Source organism: Vanacampus margaritifer, unplaced genomic scaffold (genome assembly GCF_051991255.1).
Source record: "Vanacampus margaritifer isolate UIUO_Vmar unplaced genomic scaffold, RoL_Vmar_1.0 HiC_scaffold_143, whole genome shotgun sequence".
NCBI lineage: Eukaryota > Metazoa > Chordata > Actinopteri > Syngnathiformes > Syngnathidae > Vanacampus > Vanacampus margaritifer.
The window spans coordinates 10,001-17,500 of record NW_027520853.1 but is presented as its reverse complement, the minus strand read 5'-3'; positions in this window follow the sequence as shown (position 1 = coordinate 17,500).

The following is a 7,500-nucleotide window of genomic DNA, read 5'->3' as shown; positions in this document are numbered from 1 at the left end:
GTTCGGGGCTTGTTGCTGGCCGTTGGTGCCTGTGTTCGGGGCTTGTTGCTGGTCGTTGGTGCCTGTGTTCGGGGCTTGTTGCTGGTCGTTGGTGCCTGTGTTCGGGGCTTGTTGCTGGTCGTTGGTGCCTGTGTTCGGGGCTTGTTGCTGGTCGTTGGTGCCTGTGTTCGGGGCTTGTTGCTGGTCGTTGGTGCCTGTGTTCGGGGCTTGTTGCTGGTCGTTGGTGCCTGTGTTCGGGGCTTGTTGCTGGCCGTTGGGGCCTGTGTTCGGGGCTTGTTGCTGGCCGTTGGTGCCTGTGTTCGGGGCTTGTTGCTGGTCGTTGGTGCCTGTGTTCGGGGCTTGTTGCTGGCCGTTGGGGCCTGTGTTCGGGGCTTGTTGCTGGCCGTTGGTGCCTGTGTTCGGGGCTTGTTGCTGGTCGTTGGTGCCTGTGTTCGGGGCTTGTTGCTGGTCGTTGGTGCCTGTGTTCGGGGCTTGTTGCTGGTCGTTGGTGCCTGTGTTCGGGGCTTGTTGCTGGCTGTTGGGGCCTGTGTTCGGGGCTTGTTGCTGGCCGTTGGTGCCTGTGTTCGGGGCTTGTTGCTGGTCGTTGGTGCCTGTGTTCGGGGCTTGTTGCTGGTCGTTGGTGCCTGTGTTCGGGGCTTGTTGCTGGTCGTTGGTGCCTGTGTTCGGGGCTTGTTGCTGGCCGTTGGGGCCTGTGTTCGGGGCTTGTTGCTGGCCGTTGGTGCCTGTGTTCGGGGCTTGTTGCTGGTCGTTGGTGCCTGTGTTCGGGGCTTGTTGCTGGTCGTTGGTGCCTGTGTTCGGGGCTTGTTGCTGGTCGTTGGTGCCTGTGTTCGGGGCTTGTTGCTGGTCGTTGGTGCCTGTGTTCGGGGCTTGTTGCTGGTCGTTGGTGCCTGTGTTCGGGGCTTGTTGCTGGTCGTTGGTGCCTGTGTTCGGGGCTTGTTGCTGGCCGTTGGGGCCTGTGTTCGGGGCTTGTTGCTGGCCGTTGGTGCCTGTGTTCGGGGCTTGTTGCTGGTCGTTGGTGCCTGTGTTCGGGGCTTGTTGCTGGCCGTTGGGGCCTGTGTTCGGGGCTTGTTGCTGGCCGTTGGTGCCTGTGTTCGGGGCTTGTTGCTGGTCGTTGGTGCCTGTGTTCGGGGCTTGTTGCTGGTCGTTGGTGCCTGTGTTCGGGGCTTGTTGCTGGTCGTTGGTGCCTGTGTTCGGGGCTTGTTGCTGGTCGTTGGTGCCTGTGTTCGGGGCTTGTTGCTGGTCGTTGGTGCCTGTGTTCGGGGCTTGTTGCTGGTCGTTGGTGCCTGTGTTCGGGGCTTGTTGCTGGTCGTTGGTGCCTGTGTTCGGGGCTTGTTGCTGGTTGTTGGCGGGGCTCCATGATGGCGGGTGACCAGGGGCGACTGGCGGGTGACCAGGGGTCAAAATCGGCTGGCGGGTGCCCAGGGGTTGACATTGGATGGCGGGTGACCAGGGGTCAAAATCGGCTGGCGGGTGCCCAGGGGTTGACATTGGATGGAGGGTGCCCAGGGGTCAAAATCGACTGGCGGGTGCCCAGGGGTTGACATTGAATGGCGGGTGCCCAGGGGTCGAAATCGACTGGCGGGTGCCCAGGGGTTGACATTGGATGGCGGGTGCCCAGGGGTCGAAATCGACTGGCGGGTGCCCAGGGGTTGACATTGGATGGCGGGTGCCCAGGGGTCGAAATCGACTGGCGGGTGCCCAGGGGTTGACATTGGATGGCGGGTGCCCAGGGGTCGAAATCGACTGGCGGGTGCCCAGGGGTTGACATTGGATGGCGGGTGCCCAGGGGTCGAAATCGACTGGCGGGTGCCCAGGGGTTGACATTGGATGGCGGGTGCCCAGGGGTCGAAATCGACTGGCGGGTGCCCAGGGGTTGACATTGGATGGCGGGTGCCCAGGGGTCGAAATCGACTGGCGGGTGCCCAGGGGTTGACATTGGATGGCGGGTGCCCAGGGGTTGACATTGGATGGCGGGTGCCCAGGGGTCAAAATCGACTGGCGGGTGCCCAGGGGTTGACATTGGATGGCGGGTGCCCAGGGGTCGAAATCGACTGGCGGGTGCCCAGGGGTTGACATTGGATGGCGGGTGCCCAGGGGTCGAAATCGACTGGCGGGTGCCCAGGGGTTGACATTGGATGGCGGGTGCCCAGGGGTCAAAATCGACTGGCGGGTGCCCAGGGGTTGAAATTGACCAGGGGGAGAGCGCCTGCCATAGCCGAAATAGGAGCGCTATGGGCGGCCTGCCTCAGCAGATTTGGCCCCCCAAATCCTGGTTCTCAAAAATTTTCAAAGTCAACTTTTTTCAAAATATTTTCAGAGTGCCACTTCCCAGGGGGATTCTCGCCTGCCATAGCCGAAATAGGAGCGCCATGGGCGGCCTGCCTCAGCACATTTGGCCCCCCAAATCCTGGTTCTCAAAAATTTTCAAAGTCAACTTTTTTCAAAATATTTTCAGAGTGCCACTTCCCAGGGGGATTCTCGCCTGCCATAGCCAAAATAGGAGCGCCATGGGCGGCCTCAGTGAGCACATTTGGCCCCCCCATCCTGGAGCGCCATGGACCAGGGGGAGAGCGCCTCTCTTTGGGGCTTGTTGCTGGCTGTTGGCGGGGCTCCATGGACCAGGGGGAGAGCGCCATGGACCAGGGGGAGAGCGCCTCTCTTCGGGGCTTGATGCCTGTTGGCGGGGCTCCATGGACCAGGGGGAGAGCGCCTCTCTGTGGGGCTTGTTGCTGGCTATTGGCGGGGCTCCATGGACCAGGGGGAGAGCGCCTCTCTTTGGGGCTTGTTGCTGGCTGTTGGCGGGGCTCCATGGACCAGGGGGAGAGCGCCATGGACCAGGGGGAGAGCACCTGCCATAGCCGAAATAAGAGCACTATAGGCGGCCGCCCTCAGCACATTTGGCCCCCCAAATCCTGGTTCTCAAAAATTTTCAAAGTCAACTTTTTTCAAAATATTTTCAGAGTGCCACTTCCCAGGGGGATTCTCGCCTGCCATAGCCGAAATAGGAGCGCCATGGGCGGCCTCAGTGAGCACATTTGGCCCCCCCATCCTGGAGCGCCATGGACCAGGGGGAGAGCGCCTCTCTTTGGGGCTTGTTGCTGGCTGTTGGCGGGGCTCCATGGACCAGGGGGAGAGCGCCATGGACCAGGGGGAGAGCGCCTCTCTTCGGGGCTTGATGCCTGTTGGCGGGGCTCCATGGACCAGGGGGAGAGCGCCTCTCTTTGGGGCTTGTTGCTGGCTATTGGCGGGGCTCCATGGACCAGGGGGAGAGCGCCTCTCTTTGGGGCTTGTTGCTGGCTGTTGGCGGGGCTCCATGGACCAGGGGGAGAGCGCCATGGACCAGGGGGAGAGCACCTGCCATAGCCGAAATAAGAGCACTATAGGCGGCCGCCCTCAGCACATTTGGCCCCCCAATCCTGGTTCTCAAATTTTTTCAAAGTCAACTTTTTTCGAAATATTTTCAGAGTGCCACCTCCAGCGGGGGCTCTCGCCTGCCATAGCCGAAATAAGAGCACTATGGGCGGCCGCCCTCAGCACATTTGGCCCCCCCATCCTGGAGCGCCATGGACCAGGAGGAGAGCGCCTCTCTTCGGGGCTTGATGCCTGTTGGCGGGGCTCCATGGACCAGGGGGAGAGCGCCTCTCTTTGGGGCTTGTTGCTGGCTGTTGGCGTGGCTCCATGGACCAGGGGGAGAGCGCCATGGACCAGGGGGAGAGCACCTGCCATAGCCGAAATAAGAGCACTTTAGGCGGCCGCCCTCAGCACATTTGGCCCCCCCATCCTGGAGCGCCATGGACCAGGAGGAGAGCGCCTCTCTTCGGGGCTTGATGCCTGTTGGCGGGGCTCCATGGACCAGGGGGAGAGCGCCTCTCTTTGGGGCTTGTTGCTGGCTGTTGGCGTGGCTCCATGGACCAGGGGGAGAGCGCCATGGACCAGGGGGAGAGCACCTGCCATAGCCGAAATAAGAGCACTATAGGCGGCCGCCCTCAGCACATTTGGCCCCCCCATCCTGGAGCGCCATGGACCAAGGGGAGAGCGCCTCTCTTCGGGGCTTGATGCCTGTTGGCGGGGCTCCATGGACCAGGGGGAGAGCGCCTCTCTTTGGGGCTTGTTGCTGGCTGTTGGCGTGGCTCCATGGACCAGGGGGAGAGCGCCATGGACCAGGGGGAGAGCACCTGCCATAGCCGAAATAAGAGCACTATAGGCGGCCGCCCTCAGCACATTTGGCCCCCCCATCCTGGAGCGCCATGGACCAGGGGGAGAGCGCCTCTCTTCGGGGCTTGATGCCTGTTGGCGGGGCTCCATGGACCAGGGGGAGAGCGCCTCTCTTTGGGGCTTGTTGCTGGCTGTTGGCGTGGCTCCATGGACCAGGGGGAGAGCGCCATGGACCAGGGGGAGAGCACCTGCCATAGCCGAAATAAGAGCACTATAGGCGGCCGCCCTCAGCACATTTGGCCCCCCCATCCTGGAGCGCCATGGACCAAGGGGAGAGCGCCTCTCTTCGGGGCTTGATGCCTGTTGGCGGGGCTCCATGGACCAGGGGGAGAGCGCCTCTCTTTGGGGCTTGTTGCTGGCTGTTGGCGTGGCTCCATGGACCAGGGGGAGAGCGCCATGGACCAGGGGGAGAGCACCTGCCATAGCCGAAATAAGAGCACTATAGGCGGCCGCCCTCAGCACATTTGGCCCCCCCATCCTGGAGCGCCATGGACAAGGGGGAGAGCGCCTCTCTTCGGGGCTTGATGCCTGTTGGCGGGGCTCCATGGACCAGGGGGAGAGCGCCTCTCTTTGGGGCTTGTTGCTGGCTGTTGGCGTGGCTCCATGGACCAGGGGGAGAGCGCCATGGACCAGGGGGAGAGCACCTGCCATAGCCGAAATAAGAGCACTATAGGCGGCCGCCCTCAGCACATTTGGCCCCCGCATCCTGGAGCGCCATGGACAAGGGGGAGAGCGCCTCTCTTCGGGGCTTGTTGCTGGCTGTTGGCGGGGCTCCATGTACCAGGGGGAGAGCGCCATGGACCAGGGGGAGAGTGCCTCTCTTCGGGGCTTGATGCCTGTTGGCGGGGCTCCATGGACCAGGGAGAGAGCGCCTCTCTTTGGGGCTTGTTGCTGGCTGTTGGCGGGGCTCCATGGACCAGGGGGAAAGCGCCATGGACCAGGGGGAGAGCGCCTGCCATAGCCGAAATAGGAGCACTATAGGCGGCCGCCCTCAGCACATTTGGCCTGTCGCCGCTGTCCGCTGGCCGCTGTCCGCTGGCCGCTGTCCGCTGGCCGCTGTCCGCTTTCCCCTTTACTTTCAGCACTTTCAGCACTTTCAGCACTTTCAGCACTTCCAGCACTTCCAGCACTTCCAGCACTTCCAGCTCTTCCCCCTCTTTCCCTTCTTCCAACTGCGGGCGCGCCGGGCGCACAGGGGCTCGTGCGGAGGGGTGTGTGTGCGTGCATGTGCCGAACAAGGAGGAGAGCGCCTCACTTCGGGGCTTGTCGCTGGCCGTCGGCGGGGCTCCAAGGACCAGGGGGAGAGCGCCTCTCTTTGGGGGCTTGATGCTGGCTGTTGGCGCGTGTCTTCGGGGCTCCACGGACCAGTGGGAGAGCGCCTGTCTTCGGGGCTTGATGCTGGCCGTTTGCGGGACTCCATGGACCAGGGGGAGAGCGCCATGGACCAGGGGGAGAGCGTCTCTCTTCAGGGATTGACCAGGGCTCCAATCTTCCCATTGAAATGAATGGCGGGTGACCAGGCGTCCAAATCCCCCATTGAAATGAAGGCCGGATGCCCAGGGCTCCAATCTCCCCATTGAAATGAATGGCGGGTGACCGGGCGTCCAAATCCCCCATTGAAATGAAGGCCGGGTGCCCAGGGCTCCAATCTCCCCATTGAAATGAATGGCGGGTGACCGGGCGTCCAAATCCCCCATTGAAATGAAGGCCGGGTGCCAAGGGCTCCAATCTCCCCATTGAAATGAATGCCGGGTGACCGGGCGTCCAAATCCCCCATTGAAATGAAGGCCGGGTGCCCAGGGCTCCAATCTCCCCATTGAAATGAATGGCGGGTGACCGGGCGTCCAAATCCCCCATTGAAATGAAGGCCGGGTGCCCAGGGCTCCAATCTCCCCAGTGAAATGAATGGCGGGTGACCAGGCGTCCAAATCCCCCATTGAAATGAAGGCCGGGTGCCCAGGGCTCCAATCTCCCCATTGAAATGAATGGCGGGTGACCAGGCGTCCAAATCCCCCATTGAAATGAAGGCCGGGTGCCCAGGGCTCCAATCTCCCCAGTGAAATGAATGGCGGGTGACCAGGCGTCCAAATCCCCCATTGAAATGAAGGCCGGGTGCCCAGGGCTCCAATCTCCCCAGTGAAATGAATGGCGGGTGACCAGGCGTCCAAATCCCCCATTGAAATGAAGGCCGGGTGCCCAGGGCTCCAATCTCCCCATTGAAATGAATGGCGGGTGACCAGGCGTCCAAATCCCCCATTGAAATGAAGGCCGGGTGCCCAGGGCTCCAATCTCCCCATTGAAATGAATGGCGGGTGACCAGGCGTCCAAATCCCCCATTGAAATGAAGGCCGGGTGACCAGGCGTCCAAATCCCCCATTGAAATGAAGGCCGGGTGCCCAGGGCTCCAATCTCCCCATTGAAATGAATGGCGGGTGACCAGACGTCCAAATCCCCCATTGAAATGAAGGCCGGATGCCCAGGGCTCCAATCTCCCCATTGAAATGAATGCCGGGTGACCAGGCGTCCATATCCCCCCCCCATTGAAATGAATGACGGGTGACCAGGCAGGCGAGAGCCCCCGCTGCAGAGGCTCCAGAGGTGGCACTCTGAAAATATTTCAAAAAAAGTTGACTTTGAAATTTTTGGAGAACCAGGATTTGGGGGGGGCAAATGTGCTGAGGCAGGCCGCCCATAGTGCTCCTATTTCGGCCTGGGCGCGCCAGAGCACCCCCCTGGAAGTGGCACTCTGAAAATAATTAAAAAAAAATGACTTTGAAAATTTTTGAGAACCAGGATTTGGGGGGGGCAAATGTGCTGAGGCAGGCCGCCCATAGTGCTCCTATTTCGGCCTGGGCGCGCCAGAGCACCCCCCTGGAAGTGGCACTCTGAAAATAATTAAAAAAAAATGACTTTGAAAATTTTTGAGAACCAGGATTTGGGGGGGGCAAATGTGCTGAGGCAGGCCGCCCATAGTGCTCCTATTTCGGCCTGGGCGCGCCAGAGCACCCCCCTGGAAGTGGCACTCTGAAAATAATTCGAAAAAAGATGACTTTGAAAATTTTTGAGAACCAGGATTTGGGGGGGCAAATCTGCTCAGGCAGGCCGCCCATAGTGCTCCTATTTCGGCCTGGGCGAGCCAGAGCCCCCCCTGGAAGTGCCCCATTCATTTTCAATGGCCGGGTGACCAGGCGTCGAAAAATGCCATAGGAAATGAATGGGGCCCATTCATTTTCAATGGCCGGGTGACCAGGGGGCCAGTACCACCTGCCGCCATTAGGGGCGCTG